General features: G+C 38.0%; 28 non-coding genes across 28 annotated transcripts; 13 read left to right on the top strand and 15 right to left on the bottom strand.

The window, feature by feature from the left end:
- Positions 1-575: 575 nt before the first annotated feature.
- On the bottom strand, positions 576-657 carry TRNAS-UGA (transfer RNA serine (anticodon UGA)). The gene has a single exon. It is a non-coding gene; the product is annotated as a tRNA-Ser (tRNA).
- A 123-nt stretch (positions 658-780) lies between these two features.
- On the top strand, positions 781-854 carry TRNAT-AGU (transfer RNA threonine (anticodon AGU)). Its single transcript has one exon. It is a non-coding gene; the product is annotated as a tRNA-Thr (tRNA).
- Positions 855-2,340: 1,486 nt separating this feature from the next.
- TRNAT-AGU (transfer RNA threonine (anticodon AGU)) lies at positions 2,341-2,414 on the top strand. The gene has a single exon. It is a non-coding gene; the product is annotated as a tRNA-Thr (tRNA).
- A 1,283-nt stretch (positions 2,415-3,697) lies between these two features.
- TRNAS-UGA (transfer RNA serine (anticodon UGA)) lies at positions 3,698-3,779 on the bottom strand. Its single transcript has one exon. It is a non-coding gene; the product is annotated as a tRNA-Ser (tRNA).
- A 1,479-nt stretch (positions 3,780-5,258) lies between these two features.
- On the bottom strand, positions 5,259-5,340 carry TRNAS-UGA (transfer RNA serine (anticodon UGA)). The gene has a single exon. It is a non-coding gene; the product is annotated as a tRNA-Ser (tRNA).
- Positions 5,341-5,463: 123 nt separating this feature from the next.
- TRNAT-AGU (transfer RNA threonine (anticodon AGU)) lies at positions 5,464-5,537 on the top strand. The gene has a single exon. It is a non-coding gene; the product is annotated as a tRNA-Thr (tRNA).
- A 1,281-nt stretch (positions 5,538-6,818) lies between these two features.
- Positions 6,819-6,900, bottom strand: TRNAS-UGA (transfer RNA serine (anticodon UGA)). The gene has a single exon. It is a non-coding gene; the product is annotated as a tRNA-Ser (tRNA).
- A 123-nt stretch (positions 6,901-7,023) lies between these two features.
- On the top strand, positions 7,024-7,097 carry TRNAT-AGU (transfer RNA threonine (anticodon AGU)). The gene has a single exon. It is a non-coding gene; the product is annotated as a tRNA-Thr (tRNA).
- Positions 7,098-8,373: 1,276 nt separating this feature from the next.
- TRNAS-UGA (transfer RNA serine (anticodon UGA)) lies at positions 8,374-8,455 on the bottom strand. Its single transcript has one exon. It is a non-coding gene; the product is annotated as a tRNA-Ser (tRNA).
- Positions 8,456-8,578: 123 nt separating this feature from the next.
- Positions 8,579-8,652, top strand: TRNAT-AGU (transfer RNA threonine (anticodon AGU)). Its single transcript has one exon. It is a non-coding gene; the product is annotated as a tRNA-Thr (tRNA).
- A 461-nt stretch (positions 8,653-9,113) lies between these two features.
- TRNAS-UGA (transfer RNA serine (anticodon UGA)) lies at positions 9,114-9,195 on the bottom strand. The gene has a single exon. It is a non-coding gene; the product is annotated as a tRNA-Ser (tRNA).
- Positions 9,196-9,318: 123 nt separating this feature from the next.
- TRNAT-AGU (transfer RNA threonine (anticodon AGU)) lies at positions 9,319-9,392 on the top strand. The gene has a single exon. It is a non-coding gene; the product is annotated as a tRNA-Thr (tRNA).
- A 1,284-nt stretch (positions 9,393-10,676) lies between these two features.
- On the bottom strand, positions 10,677-10,758 carry TRNAS-UGA (transfer RNA serine (anticodon UGA)). The gene has a single exon. It is a non-coding gene; the product is annotated as a tRNA-Ser (tRNA).
- A 123-nt stretch (positions 10,759-10,881) lies between these two features.
- On the top strand, positions 10,882-10,955 carry TRNAT-AGU (transfer RNA threonine (anticodon AGU)). Its single transcript has one exon. It is a non-coding gene; the product is annotated as a tRNA-Thr (tRNA).
- A 1,288-nt stretch (positions 10,956-12,243) lies between these two features.
- TRNAS-UGA (transfer RNA serine (anticodon UGA)) lies at positions 12,244-12,325 on the bottom strand. Its single transcript has one exon. It is a non-coding gene; the product is annotated as a tRNA-Ser (tRNA).
- Positions 12,326-12,448: 123 nt separating this feature from the next.
- Positions 12,449-12,522, top strand: TRNAT-AGU (transfer RNA threonine (anticodon AGU)). The gene has a single exon. It is a non-coding gene; the product is annotated as a tRNA-Thr (tRNA).
- Positions 12,523-13,626: 1,104 nt separating this feature from the next.
- Positions 13,627-13,708, bottom strand: TRNAS-UGA (transfer RNA serine (anticodon UGA)). Its single transcript has one exon. It is a non-coding gene; the product is annotated as a tRNA-Ser (tRNA).
- Positions 13,709-15,189: 1,481 nt separating this feature from the next.
- TRNAS-UGA (transfer RNA serine (anticodon UGA)) lies at positions 15,190-15,271 on the bottom strand. The gene has a single exon. It is a non-coding gene; the product is annotated as a tRNA-Ser (tRNA).
- A 123-nt stretch (positions 15,272-15,394) lies between these two features.
- On the top strand, positions 15,395-15,468 carry TRNAT-AGU (transfer RNA threonine (anticodon AGU)). The gene has a single exon. It is a non-coding gene; the product is annotated as a tRNA-Thr (tRNA).
- Positions 15,469-17,693: 2,225 nt separating this feature from the next.
- TRNAT-AGU (transfer RNA threonine (anticodon AGU)) lies at positions 17,694-17,767 on the top strand. The gene has a single exon. It is a non-coding gene; the product is annotated as a tRNA-Thr (tRNA).
- Positions 17,768-19,050: 1,283 nt separating this feature from the next.
- TRNAS-UGA (transfer RNA serine (anticodon UGA)) lies at positions 19,051-19,132 on the bottom strand. The gene has a single exon. It is a non-coding gene; the product is annotated as a tRNA-Ser (tRNA).
- Positions 19,133-20,613: 1,481 nt separating this feature from the next.
- Positions 20,614-20,695, bottom strand: TRNAS-UGA (transfer RNA serine (anticodon UGA)). Its single transcript has one exon. It is a non-coding gene; the product is annotated as a tRNA-Ser (tRNA).
- A 1,481-nt stretch (positions 20,696-22,176) lies between these two features.
- Positions 22,177-22,258, bottom strand: TRNAS-UGA (transfer RNA serine (anticodon UGA)). The gene has a single exon. It is a non-coding gene; the product is annotated as a tRNA-Ser (tRNA).
- Positions 22,259-22,381: 123 nt separating this feature from the next.
- Positions 22,382-22,455, top strand: TRNAT-AGU (transfer RNA threonine (anticodon AGU)). The gene has a single exon. It is a non-coding gene; the product is annotated as a tRNA-Thr (tRNA).
- A 1,284-nt stretch (positions 22,456-23,739) lies between these two features.
- On the bottom strand, positions 23,740-23,821 carry TRNAS-UGA (transfer RNA serine (anticodon UGA)). The gene has a single exon. It is a non-coding gene; the product is annotated as a tRNA-Ser (tRNA).
- A 123-nt stretch (positions 23,822-23,944) lies between these two features.
- On the top strand, positions 23,945-24,018 carry TRNAT-AGU (transfer RNA threonine (anticodon AGU)). Its single transcript has one exon. It is a non-coding gene; the product is annotated as a tRNA-Thr (tRNA).
- Positions 24,019-25,301: 1,283 nt separating this feature from the next.
- TRNAS-UGA (transfer RNA serine (anticodon UGA)) lies at positions 25,302-25,383 on the bottom strand. The gene has a single exon. It is a non-coding gene; the product is annotated as a tRNA-Ser (tRNA).
- A 123-nt stretch (positions 25,384-25,506) lies between these two features.
- Positions 25,507-25,580, top strand: TRNAT-AGU (transfer RNA threonine (anticodon AGU)). Its single transcript has one exon. It is a non-coding gene; the product is annotated as a tRNA-Thr (tRNA).
- The last annotated feature ends 364 nt before the right edge of the window (positions 25,581-25,944 follow it).

The following is a 25,944-nucleotide window of genomic DNA, read 5'->3' as shown; positions in this document are numbered from 1 at the left end:
GGGAAGGGGGAGAAGTTGTATGCTGATTGGACAGCGTCATACAGAAAACATTAGCTGCCCAGAGTAAAAAGGAGTCATCTCCTATTTGGCTATTAGAGCTACATTAGTATATATAGATAAATGCTCATAACTTTGCAAATAAACGTTTTTTAAAAAAAAAAAAAACAAATCACACTGTAGTTATCAGCATCATAGCGCCTATTAGGCTAGTTAGGAAATTGGGAATTGATAAACTGGTGACAGAGTCCATTTAAGGGACTATATACAGGAGTATGTGACAGAAAATAGTATTATAATTGACAGCAAGCAGAGATTTACTAAGGACAGAAGTTGTCCAACCAACCTGATTTGTTTTTATCAAGAGGAAAATAAAAGTCTGGACAAATGGGATGCTGTAGTTATAGTGATTTATACTCTAAATATTGCTCGCTTTTCAGAGTTGTAAGCCAGGGGCACAGCTGGAACCACTATTATTAATGTAATTAATCAGTGATAAAGAGGATGGAATTAAAATAACTCTTTCTATAGGTGACAAACTTTAATATGTTTCTGGAAGTTCTCTTCTTAAAATAGAACGTTGTGAACAGGACTTGAACCTGTGCAGGGAGACCCCATTGGATTTCAAATCCAACGCCTTAACCACTCGGCCATCACAACTTATGTACCCTGCCGGTTAAGACTTCTGCCAACTACACCTAAGGGGCTAGCCTAAAATATGAGATCAGCCTTTTGCTCTGAACTGAGCTGTGTGGTAGGACACCGTGAGAAGAAAAGTGCTTTGGTGCTGTGGCTTAGTTGGTTAAAGCGCCTGTCTAGTAAACAGGAGATCCTGAGTTCAAATCTCAGCAGTGCCTTGCTATTTGTTGCTTTAGTTTATTCACTTGTTTATTATTTAAGTTTACATAACTAAAGTATATGATGAATCAAATTCTTTATAGGCAATTAAAAATCGATCGGGTTTTTCATTGGTGACAGAGACCCCATGAATGTCATTGAGTTTTCTATAAGTAGTAAGTTCAATACAAAGTAATTATAGACCAGTAAGCTTAACATCCATTGTGGGAAAAACTTTTGAAGAGCTCTTAAAGGGACTCTGTTACCAGTTTATCAGGTCCCTAACTCCTAACTAGTCTAATTGGTGCTTTGCTGCTGATAACTACAGGGTGATTTGTAGTAAAAAAAATGTTTATTATTTGCAAAATTATGAGCATTTTCTAAATATGTAATTTAGCCTTTATTAGACATCTGGGAGGTAACAGCAGCAATTCTCCTGAGGTGGAGCTGACTCAGCATCTGATGCTGTCCTATCAGCATGAAGTGGCTTCACACACATTGTGAAACTCAAGCTACAGGGAAGGAGGATCAATTCAAACAGCCATATCTCGGGCTGTGGGCCACCTAAAAAAGCAGATTTGGTGGCATTTGAAAGACTGGATTCTACTCTCTCATATGACACCAAAATCACAGTTCTAGCTGTGACAGAACCGAAGATATCACCTGTTGAAACCACAGTCGGGAATGGACGCAGTGTACTATATGATCACACTGTGTTGCTGAACAGGGAAGGGGGAGAAGTTGTATGCTGATTGGACAGCGTCATACAGAAAACATTAGCTGCCCAGAGTAAAAAGGAGTCATCTCCTATTTGGCTATTAGAGCTACATTAGTATATATAGATAAATGCTCATAACTTTGCAAATAAACGTTTTTTAAAAAAAAAAAAAACAAATCACACTGTAGTTATCAGCATCATAGCGCCTATTAGGCTAGTTAGGAAATTGGGAATTGATAAACTGGTGACAGAGTCCATTTAAGGGACTATATACAGGAGTATGTGACAGAAAATAGTATTATAATTGACAGCAAGCAGAGATTTACTAAGGACAGAAGTTGTCCAACCAACCTGATTTGTTTTTATCAAGAGGAAAATAAAAGTCTGGACAAATGGGATGCTGTAGTTATAGTGATTTATACTCTAAATATTGCTCGCTTTTCAGAGTTGTAAGCCAGGGGCACAGCTGGAACCACTATTATTAATGTAATTAATCAGTGATAAAGAGGATGGAATTAAAATAACTCTTTCTATAGGTGACAAACTTTAATATGTTTCTGGAAGTTCTCTTCTTAAAATAGAACGTTGTGAACAAGACTTGAACCTGTGCAGGGAGACCCCATTGGATTTCAAATCCAATGCCTTAACCACTCGGCCATCACAACTTATGTACCCTGCCGGTTAAGACTTCTGCCAACTACACCTAAGGGGCTAGCCTAAAATATGAGATCAGCCTTTTGCTCTGAACTGAGCTGTGTGGTAGGACACCGTGAGAAGAAAAGTGCTTTGGTGCTGTGGCTTAGTTGGTTAAAGCGCCTGTCTAGTAAACAGGAGATCCTGAGTTCAAATCTCAGCAGTGCCTTGCTATTTGTTGCTTTAGTTTATTCACTTGTTTATTATTTAAGTTTACATAACTAAAGTATATGATGAATCAAATTCTTTATAGGCAATTAAAAATCGATCGGGTTTTTCATTGGTGACAGAGACCCCATGAATGTCATTGAGTTTTCTATAAGTAGTAAGTTCAATACAAAGTAATTATAGACCAGTAAGCTTAACATCCATTGTGGGAAAAACTTTTGAAGAGCTCTTAAAGGGACTCTGTTACCAGTTTATCAGGTCCCTAACTCCTAACTAGTCTAATTGGTGCTTTGCTGCTGATAACTACAGGGTGATTTGTAGTAAAAAAAATGTTTATTATTTGCAAAATTATGAGCATTTTCTAAATATGTAATTTAGCCTTTATTAGACATCTGGGAGGTAACAGCAGCAATTCTCCTGAGGTGGAGCTGACTCAGCATCTGATGCTGTCCTATCAGCATGAAGTGGCTTCACACACATTGTGAAACTCAAGCTACAGGGAAGGAGGATCAATTCAAACAGCCATATCTCGGGCTGTGGGCCACCTAAAAAAGCAGATTTGGTGGCATTTGAAAGACTGGATTCTACTCTCTCATATGACACCAAAATCACAGTTCTAGCTGTGACAGAACCGAAGATATCACCTGTTGAAACCACAGTCGGGAATGGACGCAGTGTACTATATGATCACACTGTGTTGCTGGACAGGGAAGGGGGAGAAGTTGTATGCTGATTGGACAGCGTCATACAGAAAACATTAGCTGCCCAGAGTAAAAAGGAGTCATCTCCTATTTGGCCATTAGAGCTACATTAGTATATATAGATAAATGCTCATAACTTTGCAAATAAACGTATTTTTTTAAAAAAAAAAAAACAAATCACACTGTAGTTATCAGCATCATAGCGCCTATTAGGCTAGTTAGGAAATTGGGAATTGATAAACTGGTGACAGAGTCCATTTAAGGGACTATATACAGGAGTATGTGACAGAAAATAGTATTATAATTGACAGCAAGCAGAGATTTACTAAGGACAGAAGTTGTCCAACCAACCTGATTTGTTTTTATCAAGAGGAAAATAAAAGTCTGGACAAATGGGATGCTGTAGTTATAGTGATTTATACTCTAAATATTGCTCGCTTTTCAGAGTTGTAAGCCAGGGGCACAGCTGGAACCACTATTATTAATGTAATTAATCAGTGATAAAGAGGATGGAATTAAAATAACTCTTTCTATAGGTGACAAACTTTAATATATTTCTGGAAGTTCTCTTCTTAAAATAGAACGTTGTGAACAGGACTTGAACCTGTGCAGGGAGACCCCATTGGATTTCAAATCCAACGCCTTAACCACTCGGCCATCACAACTTATGTACCCTGCCTGTTAAAACTTCTGCCAACTACACCTAAGGGGCTAGCCTAAGATATGAGATCAGTCTTTTGCTCTGAACTGAGCTGTGTGGTAGGACACCGTGAGAAGAAAAGTGCTTTGGTGCTGTGGCTTAGTTGGTTAAAGCGCCTGTCTAGTAAAGAGGAGATCCTGAGTTCAAATCTCAGCAGTGCCTTGCTATTTGTTGCTTTAGTTTATTCACTTGTTTATTATTTAAGTTTACATAACTAAAGTATATGATGAATCAAATTCTTTATAGGCAATTAAATATCTATCGGGTTTTTCATTGGTGACAGAGACCCCATGAATGTCATTGAGTTTTCTATAAGTAGTAAGTCCAATACAAAGTAATTATAGACCAGTAAGCTTAACATCCATTGTGGGAAAAACTTTTGAAGAGCTCTTAAAGGGACTCTGTTACCAGTTTATCAGGTCCCTAACTCCTAACTAGTCTAATTGGTGCTTTGCTGCTGATAACTACAGGGTGATTTGTAGTAAAAAAAAATGTTTATTATTTGCAAAATTATGAGCATTTTCTAAATATGTAATTTAGCCTTTATTAGACATCTGGGAGGTAACAGCAGCAATTCTCCTGAGGTGGAGCTGACTCAGCATCTGATGCTGTCCTATCAGCATGAAGTGGCTTCACACACATTGTGAAACTCAAGCTACAGGGAAGGAGGATCAATTCAAACAGCCATATCTCGGGCTGTGGGCCACCTAAAAAAGCAGATTTGGTGGCATTTGAAAGACTGGATTCTACTCTCTCATATGACACCAAAATCACAGTTCTAGCTGTGACAGAACCGAAGATATCACCTGTTGAAACCACAGTCGGGAATGGACGCAGTGTACTATATGATCACACTGTGTTGCTGGACAGGGAAGGGGGAGAAGTTGTATGCTGATTGGACAGCGTCATACAGAAAACATTAGCTGCCCAGAGTAAAAAGGAGTCATCTCCTATTTGGCTATTAGAGCTACATTAGTATATATAGATAAATGCTCATAACTTTGCAAATAAACGTTTTTTAAAAAAAACAAAAACAAATCACACTGTAGTTATCAGCATCATAGCGCCTATTAGGCTAGTTAGGAAATTGGGAATTGATAAACTGGTGACAGAGTCCATTTAAGGGACTATATACAGGAGTATGTGACAGAAAATAGTATTATAATTGACAGCAAGCAGAGATTTACTAAGGACAGAAGTTGTCCAACCAACCTGATTTGTTTTTATCAAGAGGAAAATAAAAGTCTGGACAAATGGGATGCTGTAGTTATAGTGATTTATACTCTAAATATTGCTCGCTTTTCAGAGTTGTAAGCCAGGGGCACAGCTGGAACCACTATTATTAATGTAATTAATCAGTGATAAAGAGGATGGAATTAAAATAACTCTTTCTATAGGTGACAAACTTTAATATGTTTCTGGAAGTTCTCTTCTTAAAATAGAACGTTGTGAACAGGACTTGAACCTGTGCAGGGAGACCCCATTGGATTTCAAATCCAACGCCTTAACCACTCGGCCATCACAACTTATGTACCCTGCCGGTTAAGACTTCTGCCAACTACACCTAAGGGGCTAGCCTAAAATATGAGATCAGCCTTTTGCTCTGAACTGAGCTGTGTGGTAGGACACCGTGAGAAGAAAAGTGCTTTGGTGCTGTGGCTTAGTTGGTTAAAGCGCCTGTCTAGTAAACAGGAGATCCTGAGTTCAAATCTCAGCAGTGCCTTGCTATTTGTTGCTTTAGTTTATTCACTTGTTTATTATTTAAGTTTACATAACTAAAGTATATGATGAATCAAATTCTTTATAGGCAATTAAAAATCGATCGGGTTTTTCATTGGTGACAGAGACCCCATGAATGTCATTGAGTTTTCTATAAGTAGTAAGTTCAATACAAAGTAATTATAGACCAGTAAGCTTAACATCCATTGTGGGAAAAACTTTTGAAGAGCTCTTAAAGGGACTCTGTTACCAGTTTATCAGGTCCCTAACTCCTAACTAGTCTAATTGGTGCTTTGCTGCTGATAACTACAGGGTGATTTGTAGTAAAAAAAATGTTTATTATTTGCAAAATTATGAGCATTTTCTAAATATGTAATTTAGCCTTTATTAGACATCTGGGAGGTAACAGCAGCAATTCTCCTGAGGTGGAGCTGACTCAGCATCTGATGCTGTCCTATCAGCATGAAGTGGCTTCACACACATTGTGAAACTCAAGCTACAGGGAAGGAGGATCAATTCAAACAGCCATATCTCGGGCTGTGGGCCACCTAAAAAAGCAGATTTGGTGGCATTTGAAAGACTGGATTCTACTCTCTCATATGACACCAAAATCACAGTTCTAGCTGTGACAGAACCGAAGATATCACCTGTTGAAACCACAGTCGGGAATGGACGCAGTGTACTATATGATCACACTGTGTTGCTGAACAGGGAAGGGGGAGAAGTTGTATGCTGATTGGACAGCGTCATACAGAAAACATTAGCTGCCCAGAGTAAAAAGGAGTCATCTCCTATTTGGCTATTAGAGCTACATTAGTATATATAGATAAATGCTCATAACTTTGCAAATAAACGTTTTTTAAAAAAAACAAAAACAAATCACACTGTAGTTATCAGCATCATAGCGCCTATTAGGCTAGTTAGGAAATTGGGAATTGATAAACTGGTGACAGAGTCCATTTAAGGGACTATATACAGGAGTATGTGACAGAAAATAGTATTATAATTGACAGCAAGCAGAGATTTACTAAGGACAGAAGTTGTCCAACCAACCTGATTTGTTTTTATCAAGAGGAAAATAAAAGTCTGGACAAATGGGATGCTGTAGTTATAGTGATTTATACTCTAAATATTGCTCGCTTTTCAGAGTTGTAAGCCAGGGGCACAGCTGGAACCACTATTATTAATGTAATTAATCAGTGATAAAGAGGATGGAATTAAAATAACTCTTTCTATAGGTGACAAACTTTAATATGTTTCTGGAAGTTCTCTTCTTAAAATAGAACGTTGTGAACAGGACTTGAACCTGTGCAGGGAGACCCCATTGGATTTCAAATCCAACGCCTTAACCACTCGGCCATCACAACTTATGTACCCTGCCGGTTAAGACTTCTGCCAACTACACCTAAGGGGCTAGCCTAAAATATGAGATCAGCCTTTTGCTCTGAACTGAGCTGTGTGGTAGGACACCGTGAGAAGAAAAGTGCTTTGGTGCTGTGGCTTAGTTGGTTAAAGCGCCTGTCTAGTAAACAGGAGATCCTGAGTTCAAATCTCAGCAGTGCCTTGCTATTTGTTGCTTTAGTTTATTCACTTGTTTATTATTTAAGTTTACATAACTAAAGTATATGATGAATCAAATTCTTTATAGGCAATTAAAAATCGATCGGGTTTTTCATTGGTGACAGAGACCCCATGAATGTCATTGAGTTTTCTATAAGTAGTAAGTTCAATACAAAGTAATTATAGACCAGTAAGCTTAACATCCATTGTGGGAAAAACTTTTGAAGAGCTCTTAAAGGGACTCTGTTACCAGTTTATCAGGTCCCTAACTCCTAACTAGTCTAATTGGTGCTTTGCTGCTGATAACTACAGGGTGATTTGTAGTAAAAAAAATGTTTATTATTTGCAAAATTATGAGCATTTTCTAAATATGTAATTTAGCCTTTATTAGACATCTGGGAGGTAACAGCAGCAATTCTCCTGAGGTGGAGCTGACTCAGCATCTGATGCTGTCCTATCAGCATGAAGTGGCTTCACACACATTGTGAAACTCAAGCTACAGGGAAGGAGGATCAATTCAAACAGCCATATCTCGGGCTGTGGGCCACCTAAAAAAGCAGATTTGGTGGCATTTGAAAGACTGGATTCTACTCTCTCATATGACACCAAAATCACAGTTCTAGCTGTGACAGAACCGAAGATATCACCTGTTGAAACCACAGTCGGGAATGGACGCAGTGTACTATATGATCACACTGTGTTGCTGGACAGGGAAGGGGGAGAAGTTGTATGCTGATTGGACAGCGTCATACAGAAAACATTAGCTGCCCAGAGTAAAAAGGAGTCATCTCCTATTTGGCCATTAGAGCTACATTAGTATATATAGATAAATGCTCATAACTTTGCAAATAAACGTTTTTTTTTAAAAAACAAATCACACTGTAGTTATCAGCATCATAGCGCCTATTAGGCTAGTTAGGAAATTGGGAATTGATAAACTGGTGACAGAGTCCATTTAAGGGACTATATACAGGAGTATGTGACAGAAAATAGTATTATAATTGACAGCAAGCAGAGATTTACTAAGGACAGAAGTTGTCCAACCAACCTGATTTGTTTTTATCAAGAGGAAAATAAAAGTCTGGACAAATGGGATGCTGTAGTTATAGTGATTTATACTCTAAATATTGCTCGCTTTTCAGAGTTGTAAGCCAGGGGCACAGCTGGAACCACTATTATTAATGTAATTAATCAGTGATAAAGAGGATGGAATTAAAATAACTCTTTCTATAGGTGACAAACTTTAATATATTTCTGGAAGTTCTCTTCTTAAAATAGAACGTTGTGAACAGGACTTGAACCTGTGCAGGGAGACCCCATTGGATTTCAAATCCAACGCCTTAACCACTCGGCCATCACAACTTATGTACCCTGCCTGTTAAAACTTCTGCCAACTACACCTAAGGGGCTAGCCTAAGATATGAGATCAGTCTTTTGCTCTGAACTGAGCTGTGTGGTAGGACACCGTGAGAAGAAAAGTGCTTTGGTGCTGTGGCTTAGTTGGTTAAAGCGCCTGTCTAGTAAACAGGAGATCCTGAGTTCAAATCTCAGCAGTGCCTTGCTATTTGTTGCTTTAGTTTATTCGCTTGTTTATTATTTAAGTTTACATAACTAAAGTATATGATGAATCAAATTCTTTATAGGCAATTAAATATCTATCGGGTTTTTCATTGGTGACAGAGACCCCATGAATGTCATTGAGTTTTCTATAAGTAGTAAGTCCAATACAAAGTAATTATAGACCAGTAAGCTTAACATCCATTGTGGGAAAAACTTTTGAAGAGCTCTTAAAGGGACTCTGTTACCAGTTTATCAGGTCCCTAACTCCTAACTAGTCTAATTGGTGCTTTGCTGCTGATAACTACAGGGTGATTTGTAGTAAAAAAAATGTTTATTATTTGCAAAATTATGAGCATTTTCTAAATATATAATTTAGCCTTTATTAGACATCTGGGAGGTAACAGCAGCAATTCTCCTGAGGTGGAGCTGACTCTCAGCATCTGATGCTGTCCTATCAGAACGTTGTGAACAGGACTTGAACCTGTGCAGGGAGACCCCATTGGATTTCAAATCCAACGCCTTAACCACTCGGCCATCACAACTTATGTACCCTGCCTGTTAAAACTTCTGCCAACTACACCTAAGGGGCTAGCCTAAGATATGAGATCAGTCTTTTGCTCTGAACTGAGCTGTGTGGTAGGACACCGTGAGAAGAAAAGTGCTTTGGTGCTGTGGCTTAGTTGGTTAAAGCGCCTGTCTAGTAAACAGGAGATCCTGAGTTCAAATCTCAGCAGTGCCTTGCTATTTGTTGCTTTAGTTTATTCGCTTGTTTATTATTTAAGTTTACATAACTAAAGTATATGATGAATCAAATTCTTTATAGGCAATTAAATATCTATCGGGGTTTTCATTGGTGACAGAGACCCCATGAATGTCATTGAGTTTTCTATAAGTAGTAAGTCCAATACAAAGTAATTATAGACCAGTAAGCTTAACATCCATTGTGGGAAAAACTTTTGAAGAGCTCTTAAAGGGACTCTGTTACCAGTTTATCAGGTCCCTAACTCCTAACTAGTCTAATTGGTGCTTTGCTGCTGATAACTACAGGGTGATTTGTAGTAAAAAAAATGTTTATTATTTGCAAAATTATGAGCATTTTCTAAATATGTAATTTAGCCTTTATTAGACATCTGGGAGGTAACAGCAGCAATTCTCCTGAGGTGGAGCTGACTCTCAGCATCTGATGCTGTCCTATCAGCATGAAGTTGCTTCACACACATTGTGAAACTCAAGCTACAGGGAAGGAGGATCAATTCAAACAGCCATATCTCGGGCTGTGGGCCACCTAAAAAAGCAGATTTGGTGGCATTTGAAAGACTGGATTCTACTCTTTCATATGACACCAAAATCACAGTTCTAGCTGTGACAGAACCGAAGATATCACCTGTTGAAAACACAGTCGGGAATGGACGCAGTGTACTATATGATCACACTGTGTTGCTGGACAGGGAAGGGGGAGAAGTTGTATGCTGATTGGACAGCGTCATACAGAAAACATTAGCTGCCCAGAGTAAAAAGGAGTCATCTCCTATTTGGCCATTAGAGCTACATTAGTATATATAGATAAATGCTTATAACTTTGCAAATAAACGTTTTTTTTTTAAAACAAAAAACAAATCACACTGTAGTTATCAGCATCATAGCGCCTATTAGGCTAGTTAGGAAATTGGGAATTGATAAACTGGTGACAGAGTCCATTTAAGGGACTATATACAGGAGTATGTGACAGAAAATAGTATTATAATTGACAGCAAGCAGGGATTTACTAAGGACAGAAGTTGTCCAACCAACCTGATTTGTTTTTATCAAGAGGAAAATAAAAGTCTGGACAAATGGGATGCTGTAGTTATAGTGATTTATACTCTAAATATTGCTCGCTTTTCAGAGTTGTAAGCCAGGGGCACAGCTGGAACCACTATTATTAATGTAATTAATCAGTGATAAAGAGGAAGGAATTAAAATAACTCTTTCTATAGGTGACAAACTTTAATATGTTTCTGGAAGTTCTCTTCTTAAAATAGAACGTTGTGAACAGGACTTGAACCTGTGCAGGGAGACCCCATTGGATTTCAAATCCAACGCCTTAACCACTCGGCCATCACAACTTATGTACCCTGCCTGTTAAAACTTCTGCCAACTACACCTAAGGGGCTAGCCTAAGATATGAGATCAGTCTTTTGCTCTGAACTGAGCTGTGTGGTAGGACACCGTGAGAAGAAAAGTGCTTTGGTGCTGTGGCTTAGTTGGTTAAAGCGCCTGTCTAGTAAACAGGAGATCCTGAGTTCAAATCTCAGCAGTGCCTTGCTATTTGTTGCTTTAGTTTATTCGCTTGTTTATTATTTAAGTTTACATAACTAAAGTATATGATGAATCAAATTCTTTATAGGCAATTAAATATCTATCGGGTTTTTCATTGGTGACAGAGACCCCATGAATGTCATTGAGTTTTCTATAAGTAGTAAGTCCAATACAAAGTAATTATAGACCAGTAAGCTTAACATCCATTGTGGGAAAAAACTTTTGAAGAGCTCTTAAAGGGACTCTGTTACCAGTTTATCAGGTCCCTAACTTCTAACTAGTCTAATTGGTGCTTTGCTGCTGATAACTACAGGGTGATTTGTAGTAAAAAAAAATGTTTATTATTTGCAAAATTATGAGCATTTTCTAAATATGTAATTTAGCCTTTATTAGACATCTGGGAGGTAACAGCAGCAATTCTCCTGAGGTGGAGCTGACTCTCAGCATCTGATGCTGTCCTATCAGCATGAAGTTGCTTCACACACATTGTGAAACTCAAGCTACAGGGAAGGAGGATCAATTCAAACAGCCATATCTCGGGCTGTGGGCCACCTAAAAAAAGCAGATTTGGTGGCATTTGAAAGACTGGATTCTACTCTCTCATATGACACCAAAATCACAGTTCTAGCTGTGACAGAACCGAAGATATCACCTGTTGAAACCACAGTCGGGAATGGACGCAGTGTACTATATGATCACACTGTGTTGCTGGACAGGGAAGGGGGAGAAGTTGTATGCTGATTGGACAGCGTCATACAGAAAACATTAGCTGCCCAGAGTAAAAAGGAGTCATCTCCTATTTGGCTATTAGAGCTACATTAGTATATATAGATAAATGCTCATAACTTTGCAAATAAACGTTTTTTTAAAAAAAAAAAACAACAAATCACACTGTAGTTATCAGCATCATAGCGCCTATTAGGCTAGTTAGGAAATTGGGAATTGATAAACTGGTGACAGAGTCCATTTAAGGGACTATATACAGGAGTATGTGACAGAAAATAGTATTATAATTGACAGCAAGCAGAGATTTACTAAGGACAGAAGTTGTCCAACCAACCTGATTTGTTTTTATCAAGAGGAAAATAAAAGTCTGGACAAATGGGATGCTGTAGTTATAGTGATTTATACTCTAAATATTGCTCGCTTTTCAGAGTTGTAAGCCAGGGGCACAGCTGGAACCACTATTATTAATGTAATTAATCAGTGATAAAGAGGATGGAATTAAAATAACTCTTTCTATAGGTGAAAAACTTTAATATGTTTCTGGAAGTTCTCTTCTTAAAATAGAACGTTGTGAACAGGACTTGAACCTGTGCAGGGAGACCCCATTGGATTTCAAATCCAACGCCTTAACCACTCGGCCATCACAACTTATGTACCCTGCCTGTTAAGACTTCTGCCAACTACACCTAAGGGGCTAGCCTAAGATATGAGATCAGTCTTTTGCTCTGAACTGAGCTGTGTGGTAGGACACCGTGAGAAGAAAAGTGCTTTGGTGCTGTGGCTTAGTTGGTTAAAGCGCCTGTCTAGTAAACAGGAGATCCTGAGTTCAAATCTCAGCAGTGCCTTGCTATTTGTTGCTTTAGTTTATTCACTTGTTTATTATTTAAGTTTACATAACTAAAGTATATGATGAATCAAATTCTTTATAGGCAATTAAAAATCTATCGGGTTTTTCATTGGTGACAGAGACCCCATGAATGTCATTGAGTTTTCTATAAGTAGTAAGTTCAATACAAAGTAATTATAGACCAGTAAGCTTAACATCCATTGTGGGAAAAACTTTTGAAGAGCTCTTAAAGGGACTCTGTTACCAGTTTATCAGGTCCCTAACTCCTAACTAGTCTAATTGGTGCTTTGCTGCTGATAACTACAGGGTGATTTGTAGTAAAAAAAATGTTTATTATTTGCAAAATTATGAGCATTTTCTAAATATGTAATTTAGCCTTTATTAGACATCTGGGAGGTAACAGCAGCAATTCCCCTGAGGTGGAGCTGACTCTCAGCATCTGATGCTGTCCTATCAGCATGAAGTTGCTTCACACACATTGTGAAACTCAAGCTACAGTGAAGGAGGATCAATTCAAACAGCCATATCTCGGGCTGTGGGCCACCTAAAACAGCAGATTTTGTGGCATTTGAAAGACTGGATTCTACTCTTTCATATGACACCAAAATCACAGTTCTAGCTGTGACAGAACCGAAGATATCACCTGTTGAAAACACAGTCGGGAATGGACGCAGTTTACTATATGATCACACTGTGTTGCTGGACAGGGAAGGGGGAGAAGTTGTATGCTGATTGGACAGCGTCATACAGAAAACATTAGCTGCCCAGAGTAAAAAGGAGTCATCTCCTATTTGGCTATTAGAGCTACATTAGTATATATAGATAAATGCTCATAACTTTGCAAATAAACGTTTTTTTTTTAAAACAAACCTGATTTGTTTTTATCAAGAGGAAAATAAAAGTCTGGACAAATGGGATGCTGTAGTTATAGTGATTTATACTCTAAATATTGCTCGCTTTTCAGAGTTGTAAGCCAGGGGCACAGCTGGAACCACTATTATTAATGTAATTAATCAGTGATAAAGAGGAAGGAATTAAAATAACTCTTTCTATAGGTGACAAACTTTAATATGTTTCTGGAAGTTCTCTTCTTAAAATAGAACGTTGTGAACAGGACTTGAACCTGTGCAGGGAGACCCCATTGGATTTCAAATCCAACGCCTTAACCACTCGGCCATCACAACTTATGTACCCTGCCTGTTAAAACTTCTGCCAACTACACCTAAGGGGCTAGCCTAAGATATGAGATCAGTCTTTTGCTCTGAACTGAGCTGTGTGGTAGGACACCGTGAGAAGAAAAGTGCTTTGGTGCTGTGGCTTAGTTGGTTAAAGTGCCTGTCTAGTAAACAGGAGATCCTGAGTTCAAATCTCAGCAGTGCCTTGCTATTTGTTGCTTTAGTTTATTCGCTTGTTTATTATTTAAGTTTACATAACTAAAGTATATGATGAATCAAATTCTTTATAGGCAATTAAATATCTATCGGGTTTTTCATTGGTGACAGAGACCCCATGAATGTCATTGAGTTTTCTATAAGTAGTAAGTCCAATACAAAGTAATTATAGACCAGTAAGCTTAACATCCATTGTGGGAAAAACTTTTGAAGAGCTCTTAAAGGGACTCTGTTACCAGTTTATCAGGTCCCTAACTCCTAACTAGTCTAATTGGTGCTTTGCTGCTGATAACTACAGGGTGATTTGTAGTAAAAAAAATGTTTATTATTTGCAAAATTATGAGCATTTTCTAAATATGTAATTTAGCCTTTATTAGACATCTGGGAGGTAACAGCAGCAATTCTCCTGAGGTGGAGCTGACTCTCAGCATCTGATGCTGTCCTATCAGCATGAAGTTGCTTCACACACATTGTGAAACTCAAGCTACAGGGAAGGAGGATCAATTCAAACAGCCATATCTCGGGCTGTGGGCCACCTAAAAAAAGCAGATTTGGTGGCATTTGAAAGACTGGATTCTACTCTCTCATATGACACCAAAATCACAGTTCTAGCTGTGACAGAACCGAAGATATCACCTGTTGAAACCACAGTCGGGAATGGACGCAGTGTACTATATGATCACACTGTGTTGCTGGACAGGGAAGGGGGAGAAGTTGTATGCTGATTGGACAGCGTCATACAGAAAACATTAGCTGCCCAGAGTAAAAAGGAGTCATCTCCTATTTGGCTATTAGAGCTACATTAGTATATATAGATAAATGCTCATAACTTTGCAAATAAACGTTTTTTTTAAAAAAAAAAAAAAAATCACACTGTAGTTATCAGCATCATAGCGCCTATTAGGCTAGTTAGGAAATTGGGAATTGATAAACTGGTGACAGAGTCCATTTAAGGGACTATATACAGGAGTATGTGACAGAAAATAGTATTATAATTGACAGCAAGCAGAGATTTACTAAGGACAGAAGTTGTCCAACCAACCTGATTTGTTTTTATCAAGAGGAAAATAAAAGTCTGGACAAATGGGATGCTGTAGTTATAGTGATTTATACTCTAAATATTGCTCGCTTTTCAGAGTTGTAAGCCAGGGGCACAGCTGGAACCACTATTATTAATGTAATTAATCAGTGATAAAGAGGATGGAATTAAAATAACTCTTTCTATAGGTGACAAACTTTAATATGTTTCTGGAAGTTCTCTTCTTAAAATAGAACGTTGTGAACAGGACTTGAACCTGTGCAGGGAGACCCCATTGGATTTCAAATCCAACGCCTTAACCACTCGGCCATCACAACTTATGTACCCTGCCTGTTAAGACTTCTGCCAACTACACCTAAGGGGCTAGCCTAAGATATGAGATCAGTCTTTTGCTCTGAACTGAGCTGTGTGGTAGGACACCGTGAGAAGAAAAGTGTTTTGGTGCTGTGGCTTAGTTGGTTAAAGCGCCTGTCTAGTAAACAGGAGATCCTGAGTTCAAATCTCAGCAGTGCCTTGCTATTTGTTGCTTTAGTTTATTCACTTGTTTATTATTTAAGTTTACATAACTAAAGTATATGATGAATCAAATTCTTTATAGGCAATTAAAAATCTATCGGGTTTTTCATTGGTGACAGAGACCCCATGAATGTCATTGAGTTTTCTATAAGTAGTAAGTTCAATACAAAGTAATTATAGACCAGTAAGCTTAACATCCATTGTGGGAAAAACTTTTGAAGAGCTCTTAAAGGGACTCTGTTACCAGTTTATCAGGTCCCTAACTTCTAACTAGTCTAATTGGTGCTTTGCTGCTGATAACTACAGGGTGATTTGTAGTAAAAAAAATGTTTATTATTTGCAAAATTATGAGCATTTTCTAAATATGTAATTTAGCCTTTATTAGACATCTGGGAGGTAACAGCAGCAATTCTCCTGAGGTGGAGCTGACTCTCAGCATCTGATGCTGTCCTATCAGCATGAAGTTGCTTCACACACATTGTGAAACTCAAGCTACAGGGAAGGAGGATCAATTCAAACAGCCATATCTCGGGCTGTGGGCCACCTAAAAAAAGCAGATTTGGTGGCATTTGAAAGACTGGATTCTACTCTCTCATATGACACCAAAATCACAGTTCTAGCTGTGACAGAACTGAAGATATCACCTGTTGAAACCACAGTCGGGAATGGACGCAGTGTACTATATGATCACACTGTGTTGCTGGACAGGGAAGGGGGAGAAGTTGTATGCTGATTGGACAGCGTCATACAGAAAACATTAGCTGCCCAGAGTAAAAAGGAGTCATCTCCTATTTGGCTATTAGAGCTACATTAGTATATATAGATAAATGCTCATAACTTTGCAAATAAACGTTTTTTTAAAAAAAAAAAAAAAAAATCACACTGTAGTTATCAGCATCATAGCGCCTATTAGGCTAGTTAGGAAATTGGGAATTGATAAACTGGTGACAGAGTCCATTTAAGGGACTATATACAGGAGTATGTGACAGAAAATAGTATTATAATTGACAGCAAGCAGAGATTTATTAAGGACAGAAGTTGTCCAACCAACCTGATTTGTTTTTATCAAGAGGAAAATAAAAGTCTGGACAAATGGGATGCTGTAGTTATAGTGATTTATACTCTAAATATTGCTCGCTTTTCAGAGTTGTAAGCCAGGGGCACAGCTGGAACCACTATTATTAATGTAATTAATCAGTGATAAAGAGGATGGAATTAAAATAACTCTTTCTATAGGTGACAAACTTTAATATGTTTCTGGAAGTTCTCTTCTTAAAATAGAACGTTGTGAACAGGACTTGAACCTGTGCAGGGAGACCCCATTGGATTTCAAATATGACACCAAAATCACAGTTCTAGCTGTGACAGAACCGAAGATATCACCTGTTGAAACCACAGTCGGGAATGGACGCAGTGTACTATATGATCACACTGTGTTGCTGGACAGGGAAGGGGGAGAAGTTGTATGCTGATTGGACAGCGTCATACAGAAAACATTAGCTGCCCAGAGTAAAAAGGAGTCATCTCCTATTTGGCTATTAGAGCTACATTAGTATATATAGATAAATGCTCATAACTTTGCAAATAAACGTTTTTTTTTTAAAAAAAAAAAAAAATCACACTGTAGTTATCAGCATCATAGCGCCTATTAGGCTAGTTAGGAAATTGGGAATTGATAAACTGGTGACAGAGTCCATTTAAGGGACTATATACAGGAGTATGTGACAGAAAATAGTATTATAATTGACAGCAAGCAGAGATTTATTAAGGACAGAAGTTGTCCAACCAACCTGATTTGTTTTTATCAAGAGGAAAATAAAAGTCTGGACAAATGGGATGCTGTAGTTATAGTGATTTATACTCTAAATATTGCTCGCTTTTCAGAGTTGTAAGCCAGGGGCACAGCTGGAACCACTATTATTAATGTAATTAATCAGTGATAAAGAGGATGGAATTAAAATAACTCTTTCTATAGGTGACAAACTTTAATATGTTTCTGGAAGTTCTCTTCTTAAAATAGAACGTTGTGAACCTTGAACCTGTGCAGGGAGACCCCATTGGATTTCAAATCCAACGCCTTAACCACTCGGCCATCACAACTTATGTACCCTGCCTGTTAAGACTTCTGCCAACTACACCTAAGGGGCTAGCCTAAGATATGAGATCAGTCTTTTGCTCTGAACTGAGCTGTGTGGTAGGACACCGTGAGAAGAAAAGTTCTTTGGTGCTGTGGCTTAGTTGGTTAAAGCGCCTGTCTAGTAAACAGGAGATCCTGAGTTCAAATCTCAGCAGTGCCTTGCTATTTGTTGCTTTAGTTTATTCACTTGTTTATTATTTAAGTTTACATAACTAAAGTATATGATGAATCAAATTCTTTATAGGCAATTAAAAATCTATCGGGTTTTTCATTGGTGACAGAGACCCCATGAATGTCATTGAGTTTTCTATAAGTAGTAAGTTCAATACAAAGTAATTATAGACCAGTAAGCTTAACATCCATTGTGGGAAAAACTTTTGAAGAGCTCTTAAAGGGACTCTGTTACCAGTTTATCAGGTCCCTAACTCCTAACTAGTCTAATTGGTGCTTTGCTGCTGATAACTACAGGGTGATTTGTAGTAAAAAAAAATTTTATTATTTGCAAAATTATGAGAATTTTCTAAATATGTAATTTAGCCTTTATTAGACATCTGGGAGGTAACAGCAGCAATTCTCCTGAGGTGGAGCTGACTCTCAGCATCTGATGCTGTCCTATCAGCATGAAGTTGCTTCACACACATTGTGAAACTCAAGCTACAGGGAAGGAGGATAAATTCAAACAGCCATATCTCGGGCTGTGGGCCACCTAAAACAGCAGATTTTGTGGCATTTGAAAGACTGGATTCTACTCTTTCATATGACACCAAAATCACAGTTCTAGCTGTGACAGAACCGAAGATATCACCTGTTGAAAACACAGTCGGGAATGGACGCAGTTTACTATATGATCACACTGTGTTGCTGGACAGGGAAGGGGGAGAAGTTGTATGCTGATTGGACAGCGTCATACAGAAAACATTAGCTGCCCAGAGTAAAAAGGAGTCATCTCCTATTTGGCTATTAGAGCTACATTAGTATATATAGATAAATGCTCATAACTTTGCAAATAAACGTTTTTTTAAAAAAAAAACAACAAATCACACTGTAGTTATCAGCATCATAGCGCCTATTAGGCTAGTTAGGAAATTGGGAATTGATAAACTGGTGACAGAGTCCATTTAAGGGACTATATACAGGAGTATGTGACAGAAAATAGTATTATAATTGACAGCAAGCAGAGATTTACTAAGGACAGAAGTTGTCCAACCAACCTGATTTGTTTTTATCAAGAGGAAAATAAAAGTCTGGACAAATGGGATGCTGTAGTTATAGTGATTTATACTCTAAATATTGCTCGCTTTTCAGAGTTGTAAGCCAGGGGCACAGCTGGAACCACTATTATTAATGTAATTAATCAGTGATAAAGAGGATGGAATTAAAATAACTCTTTCTATAGGTGACAAACTTTAATATGTTTCTGGAAGTTCTCTTCTTAAAATAGAACGTTGTGAACAGGACTTGAACCTGTGCAGGGAGACCCCATTGGATTTCAAATCCAACGCCTTAACCACTCGGCCATCACAACTTATGTACCCTGCCTGTTAAGACTTCTGCCAACTACACCTAAGGGGCTAGCCTAAGATATGAGATCAGTCTTTTGCTCTGAACTGAGCTGTGTGGTAGGACACCGTGAGAAGAAAAGTGCTTTGGTGCTGTGGCTTAGTTGGTTAAAGTGCCTGTCTAGTAAACAGGAGATCCTGAGTTCAAATCTCAGCAGTGCCTTGCTATTTGTTGCTTTAGTTTATTCACTTGTTTATTATTTAAGTTTACATAACTAAAGTATATGATGAATCAAATTCTTTATAGGCAATTAAAAATCTATCGGGTTTTTCATTGGTGACAGAGACCCCATGAATGTCATTGAGTTTTCTATAAGTAGTAAGTTCAATACAAAGTAATTATAGACCAGTAAGCTTAACATCCATTGTGGGAAAAACTTTTGAAGAGCTCTTAAAGGGACTCTGTTACCAGTTTATCAGGTCCCTAACTCCTAACTAGTCTAATTGGTGCTTTGCTGCTGATAACTACAGGGTGATTTGTAGTAAAAAAAATGTTTATTATTTGCAAAATTATGAGAATTTTCTAAATATGTAATTTAGCCTTTATTAGACATCTGGGAGGTAACAGCAGCAATTCTCCTGAGGTGGAGCTGACTCTCAGCATCTGATGCTGTCCTATCAGCATGAAGTTGCTTCACACACATTGTGAAACTCAAGCTACAGGGAAGGAGGATCAATTCAAACAGCCATATCTCGGGCTGTGGGCCACCTAAAACAGCAGATTTTGTGGCATTTGAAAGACTGGATTCTACTCTTTCATATGACACCAAAATCACAGTTCTAGCTGTGACAGAACCGAAGATATCACCTGTTGAAAACACAGTCGGGAATGGACGCAGTTTACTATATGATCACACTGTGTTGCTGGACAGGGAAGGGGGAGAAGTTGTATGCTGATTGGACAGCGTCATACAGAAAACATTAGCTGCCCAGAGTAAAAAGGAGTCATCTCCTATTTGGCTATTAGAGCTACATTAGTATATATAGATAAATGCTCATAACTTTGCAAATAAACGTTTTTTTAAAAAAAAAAACAACAAATCACACTGTAGTTATCAGCATCATAGCGCCTATTAGGCTAGTTAGGAAATTGGGAATTGATAAACTGGTGACAGAGTCCATTTAAGGGACTATATACAGGAGTATGTGACAGAAAATAGTATTATAATTGACAGCAAGCAGAGATTTACTAAGGACAGAAGTTGTCCAACCAACCTGATTTGTTTTTATCAAGAGGAAAATAAAAGTCTGGACAAATGGGATGCTGTAGTTATAGTGATTTATACTCTAAATATTGCTCGCTTTTCAGAGTTGTAAGCCAGGGGCACAGCTGGAACCACTATTATTAATGTAATTAATCAGTGATAAAGAGGATGGAATTAAAATAACTCTTTCTATAGGTGACAAACTTTAATATGTTTCTGGAAGTTCTCTTCTTAAAATAGAACGTTGTGAACAGGACTTGAACCTGTGCAGGGAGACCCCATTGGATTTCAAATCCAACGCCTTAACCACTCGGCCATCACAACTTATGTACCCTGCCTGTTAAGACTTCTGCCAACTACACCTAAGGGGCTAGCCTAAGATATGAGATCAGTCTTTTGCTCTGAACTGAGCTGTGTGGTAGGACACCGTGAGAAGAAAAGTGCTTTGGTGCTGTGGCTTAGTTGGTTAAAGTGCCTGTCTAGTAAACAGGAGATCCTGAGTTCAAATCTCAGCAGTGCCTTGCTATTTGTTGCTTTAGTTTATTCACTTGTTTATTATTTAAGTTTACATAACTAAAGTATATGATGAATCAAATTCTTTATAGGCAATTAAAAATCTATCGGGTTTTTCATTGGTGACAGAGACCCCATGAATGTCATTGAGTTTTCTATAAGTAGTAAGTTCAATACAAAGTAATTATAGACCAGTAAGCTTAACATCCATTGTGGGAAAAACTTTTGAAGAGCTCTTAAAGGGACTCTGTTACCAGTTTATCAGGTCCCTAACTCCTAACTAGTCTAATTGGTGCTTTGCTGCTGATAACTACAGGGTGATTTGTAGTAAAAAAAATGTTTATTATTTGCAAAATTATGAGAATTTTCTAAATATGTAATTTAGCCTTTATTAGACATCTGGGAGGTAACAGCAGCAATTCTCCTGAGGTGGAGCTGACTCTCAGCATCTGATGCTGTCCTATCAGCATGAAGTTGCTTCACACACATTGTGAAACTCAAGCTACAGGGAAGGAGGATCAATTCAAACAGCCATATCTCGGGCTGTGGGCCACCTAAAACAGCAGATTTTGTGGCATTTGAAAGACTGGATTCTACTCTTTCATATGACACCAAAATCACAGTTCTAGCTGTGACAGAACCGAAGATATCACCTGTTGAAAACACAGTCGGGAATGGACGCAGTTTACTATATGATCACACTGTGTTGCTGGACAGGGAAGGGGGAGAAGTTGTATGCTGATTGGACAGCGTCATACAGAAAACATTAGCTGCCCAGAGTAAAAAGGAGTCATCTCCTATTTGGCTATTAGAGCTACATTAGTATATATAGATAAATGCTCATAACTTTGCAAATAAACGTTTTTTTAAAAAAAAAAACAACAAATCACACTGTAGTTATCAGCATCATAGCGCCTATTAGGCTAGTTAGGAAATTGGGAATTGATAAACTGGTGACAGAGTCCATTTAAGGGACTATATACAGGAGTATGTGACAGAAAATAGTATTATAATTGACAGCAAGCAGAGATTTACTAAGGACAGAAGTTGTCCAACCAACCTGATTTGTTTTTATCAAGAGGAAAATAAAAGTCTGGACAAATGGGATGCTGTAGTTATAGTGATTTATACTCTAAATATTGCTCGCTTTTCAGAGTTGTAAGCCAGGGGCACAGCTGGAACCACTATTATTAATGTAATTAATCAGTGATAAAGAGGATGGAATTAAAATAACTCTTTCTATAGGTGACAAACTTTAATATGTTTCTGGAAGTTCTCTTCTTAAAATAGAACGTTGTGAACAGGACTTGAACCTGTGCAGGGAGACCCCATTGGATTTCAAATCCAACGCCTTAACCACTCGGCCATCACAACTTATGTACCCTGCCTGTTAAGACTTCTGCCAACTACACCTAAGGGGCTAGCCTAAGATATGAGATCAGTCTTTTGCTCTGAACTGAGCTGTGTGGTAGGACACCGTGAGAAGAAAAGTGCTTTGGTGCTGTGGCTTAGTTGGTTAAAGCGCCTGTCTAGTAAACAGGAGATCCTGAGTTCAAATCTCAGCAGTGCCTTGCTATTTGTTGCTTTAGTTTATTCACTTGTTTATTATTTAAGTTTACATAACTAAAGTATATGATGAATCAAATTCTTTATAGGCAATTAAAAATCTATCGGGTTTTTCATTGGTGACAGAGACCCCATGAATGTCATTGAGTTTTCTATAAGTAGTAAGTTCAATACAAAGTAATTATAGACCAGTAAGCTTAACATCCATTGTGGGAAAAACTTTTGAAGAGCTCTTAAAGGGACTCTGTTACCAGTTTATCAGGTCCCTAACTCCTAACTAGTCTAATTGGTGCTTTGCTGCTGATAACTACAGGGTGATTTGTAGTAAAAAAAATGTTTATTATTTGCAAAATTATGAGCATTTTCTAAATATGTAATTTAGCCTTTATTAGACATCTGGGAGGTAACAGCAGCAATTCTCCGGAGGTGGAGCTGACTCTCAGCATCTGATGCTGTCCTATCAGCATGAAGTTGCTTCACACACATTGTGAAACTCAAGCTACAGGGAAGGAGGATCAATTCAAACAGCCATATCTCGGGCTGTGGGCCACCTAAAACAGCAGATTTTGTGGCATTTGAAAGACTGGATTCTACTCTTTCATATGACACCAAAATCACAGTTCTAGCTGTGACAGAACCGAAGATATCACCTGTTGAAAACACAGTCGGGAATGGACGCAGTTTACTATATGATCACACTGTGTTGCTGGACAGGGAAGGGGGAGAAGTTGTATGCTGATTGGACAGCGTCATACAGAAAACATTAGCTGCCCAGAGTAAAAAGGAGTCATCTCCTATTTGGCTATTAGAGCTACATTAGTATATATAGATAAATGCTCATAACTTTGCAAATAAACGTTTTTTTAAAAAAAAAAACAACAAATCACACTGTAGTTATCAGCATCATAGCGCCTATTAGGCTAGTTAGGAAATTGGGAATTGATAAACTGGTGACAGAGTCCATTTAAGGGACTATATACAGGAGTATGTGACAGAAAATAGTATTATAATTGACAGCAAGCAGAGATTTACTAAGGACAGAAGTTGTCCAACCAACCTGATTTGTTTTTATCAAGAGGAAAATAAAAGTCTGGACAAATGGGATGCTGTAGTTATAGTGATTTATACTCTAAATATTGCTCGCTTTTCAGAGTTGTAAGCCAGGGGCACAGCTGGAACCACTATTATTAATGTAATTAATCAGTGATAAAGAGGATGGAATTAAAATAACTCTTTCTATAGGTGACAAACTTTAATATGTTTCTGGAAGTTCTCTTCTTAAAATAGAACGTTGTGAACAGGACTTGAACCTGTGCAGGGAGACCCCATTGGATTTCAAATCCAACGCCTTAACCACTCGGCCATCACAACTTATGTACCCTGCCTGTTAAGACTTCTGCCAACTACACCTAAGGGGCTAGCCTAAGATATGAGATCAGTCTTTTGCTCTGAACTGAGCTGTGTGGTAGGACACCGTGAGAAGAAAAGTGCTTTGGTGCTGTGGCTTAGTTGGTTAAAGCGCCTGTCTAGTAAACAGGAGATCCTGAGTTCAAATCTCAGCAGTGCCTTGCTATTTGTTGCTTTAGTTTATTCACTTGTTTATTATTTAAGTTTACATAACTAAAGTATATGATGAATCAAATTCTTTATAGGCAATTAAAAATCTATCGGGTTTTTCATTGGTGACAGAGACCCCATGAATGTCATTGAGTTTTCTATAAGTAGTAAGTTCAATACAAAGTAATTATAGACCAGTAAGCTTAACATCCATTGTGGGAAAAACTTTTGAAGAGCTCTTAAAGGGACTCTGTTACCAGTTTATCAGGTCCCTAACTCCTAACTAGTCTAATTGGTGCTTTGCTGCTGATAACTACAGGGTGATTTGTAGTAAAAAAAATGTTTATTATTTGCAAAATTATGAGCATTTTCTAAATATGTAATTTAGCCTTTATTAGACATCTGGGAGGTAACAGCAGCAATTCTCCGGAGGTGGAGCTGACTCTCAGCATCTGATGCTGTCCTATCAGCATGAAGTTGCTTCACACACATTGTGAAACTCAAGCTACAGGGAAGGAGGATCAATTCAAACAGCCATATCTCGGGCTGTGGGCCACCTAAAACAGCAGATTTTGTGGCATTTGAAAGACTGGATTCTACTCTTTCATATGACACCAAAATCACAGTTCTAGCTGTGACAGAACCGAAGATATCACCTGTTGAAAACACAGTCGGGAATGGACGCAGTTTACTATATGATCACACTGTGTTGCTGGACAGGGAAGGGGGAGAAGTTGTATGCTGATTGGACAGCGTCATACAGAAAACATTAGCTGCCCAGAGTAAAAAGGAGTCATCTCCTATTTGGCTATTAGAGCTACATTAGTATATATAGATAAATGCTCATAACTTTGCAAATAAACGTTTTTTTAAAAAAAAAACAACAAATCACACTGTAGTTATCAGCATCATAGCGCCTATTAGGCTAGTTAGGAAATTGGGAATTGATAAACTGGTGACAGAGTCCATTTAAGGGACTATATACAGGAGTATGTGACAGAAAATAGTATTATAATTGACAGCAAGCAGAGATTTACTAAGGACAGAAGTTGTCCAACCAACCTGATTTGTTTTTATCAAGAGGAAAATAAAAGTCTGGACAAATGGGATGCTGTAGTTATAGTGATTTATACTCTAAATATTGCTCGCTTTTCAGAGTTGTAAGCCAGGGGCACAGCTGGAACCACTATTATTAATGTAATTAATCAGTGATAAAGAGGATGGAATTAAAATAACTCTTTCTATAGGTGACAAACTTTAATATGTTTCTGGAAGTTCTCTTCTTAAAATAGAACGTTGTGAACAGGACTTGAACCTGTGCAGGGAGACCCCATTGGATTTCAAATCCAACGCCTTAACCACTCGGCCATCACAACTTATGTACCCTGCCTGTTAAGACTTCTGCCAACTACACCTAAGGGGCTAGCCTAAGATATGAGATCAGTCTTTTGCTCTGAACTGAGCTGTGTGGTAGGACACCGTGAGAAGAAAAGTGCTTTGGTGCTGTGGCTTAGTTGGTTAAAGCGCCTGTCTAGTAAACAGGAGATCCTGAGTTCAAATCTCAGCAGTGCCTTGCTATTTGTTGCTTTAGTTTATTCACTTGTTTATTATTTAAGTTTACATAACTAAAGTATATGATGAATCAAATTCTTTATAGGCAATTAAAAATCTATCGGGTTTTTCATTGGTGACAGAGACCCCATGAATGTCATTGAGTTTTCTATAAGTAGTAAGTTCAATACAAAGTAATTATAGACCAGTAAGCTTAACATCCATTGTGGGAAAAACTTTTGAAGAGCTCTTAAAGGGACTCTGTTACCAGTTTATCAGGTCCCTAACTCCTAACTAGTCTAATTGGTGCTTTGCTGCTGATAACTACAGGGTGATTTGTAGTAAAAAAAATGTTTATTATTTGCAAAATTATGAGCATTTTCTAA

This window comes from Rhinoderma darwinii (genome assembly GCF_050947455.1).
Source record: "Rhinoderma darwinii isolate aRhiDar2 chromosome 3 unlocalized genomic scaffold, aRhiDar2.hap1 SUPER_3_unloc_15, whole genome shotgun sequence".
Lineage (NCBI taxonomy): Eukaryota > Metazoa > Chordata > Amphibia > Anura > Rhinodermatidae > Rhinoderma > Rhinoderma darwinii.
The sequence above is the reverse complement of the archived record's forward strand: the minus strand, read 5'-3'. Positions and strand labels throughout refer to the sequence as shown.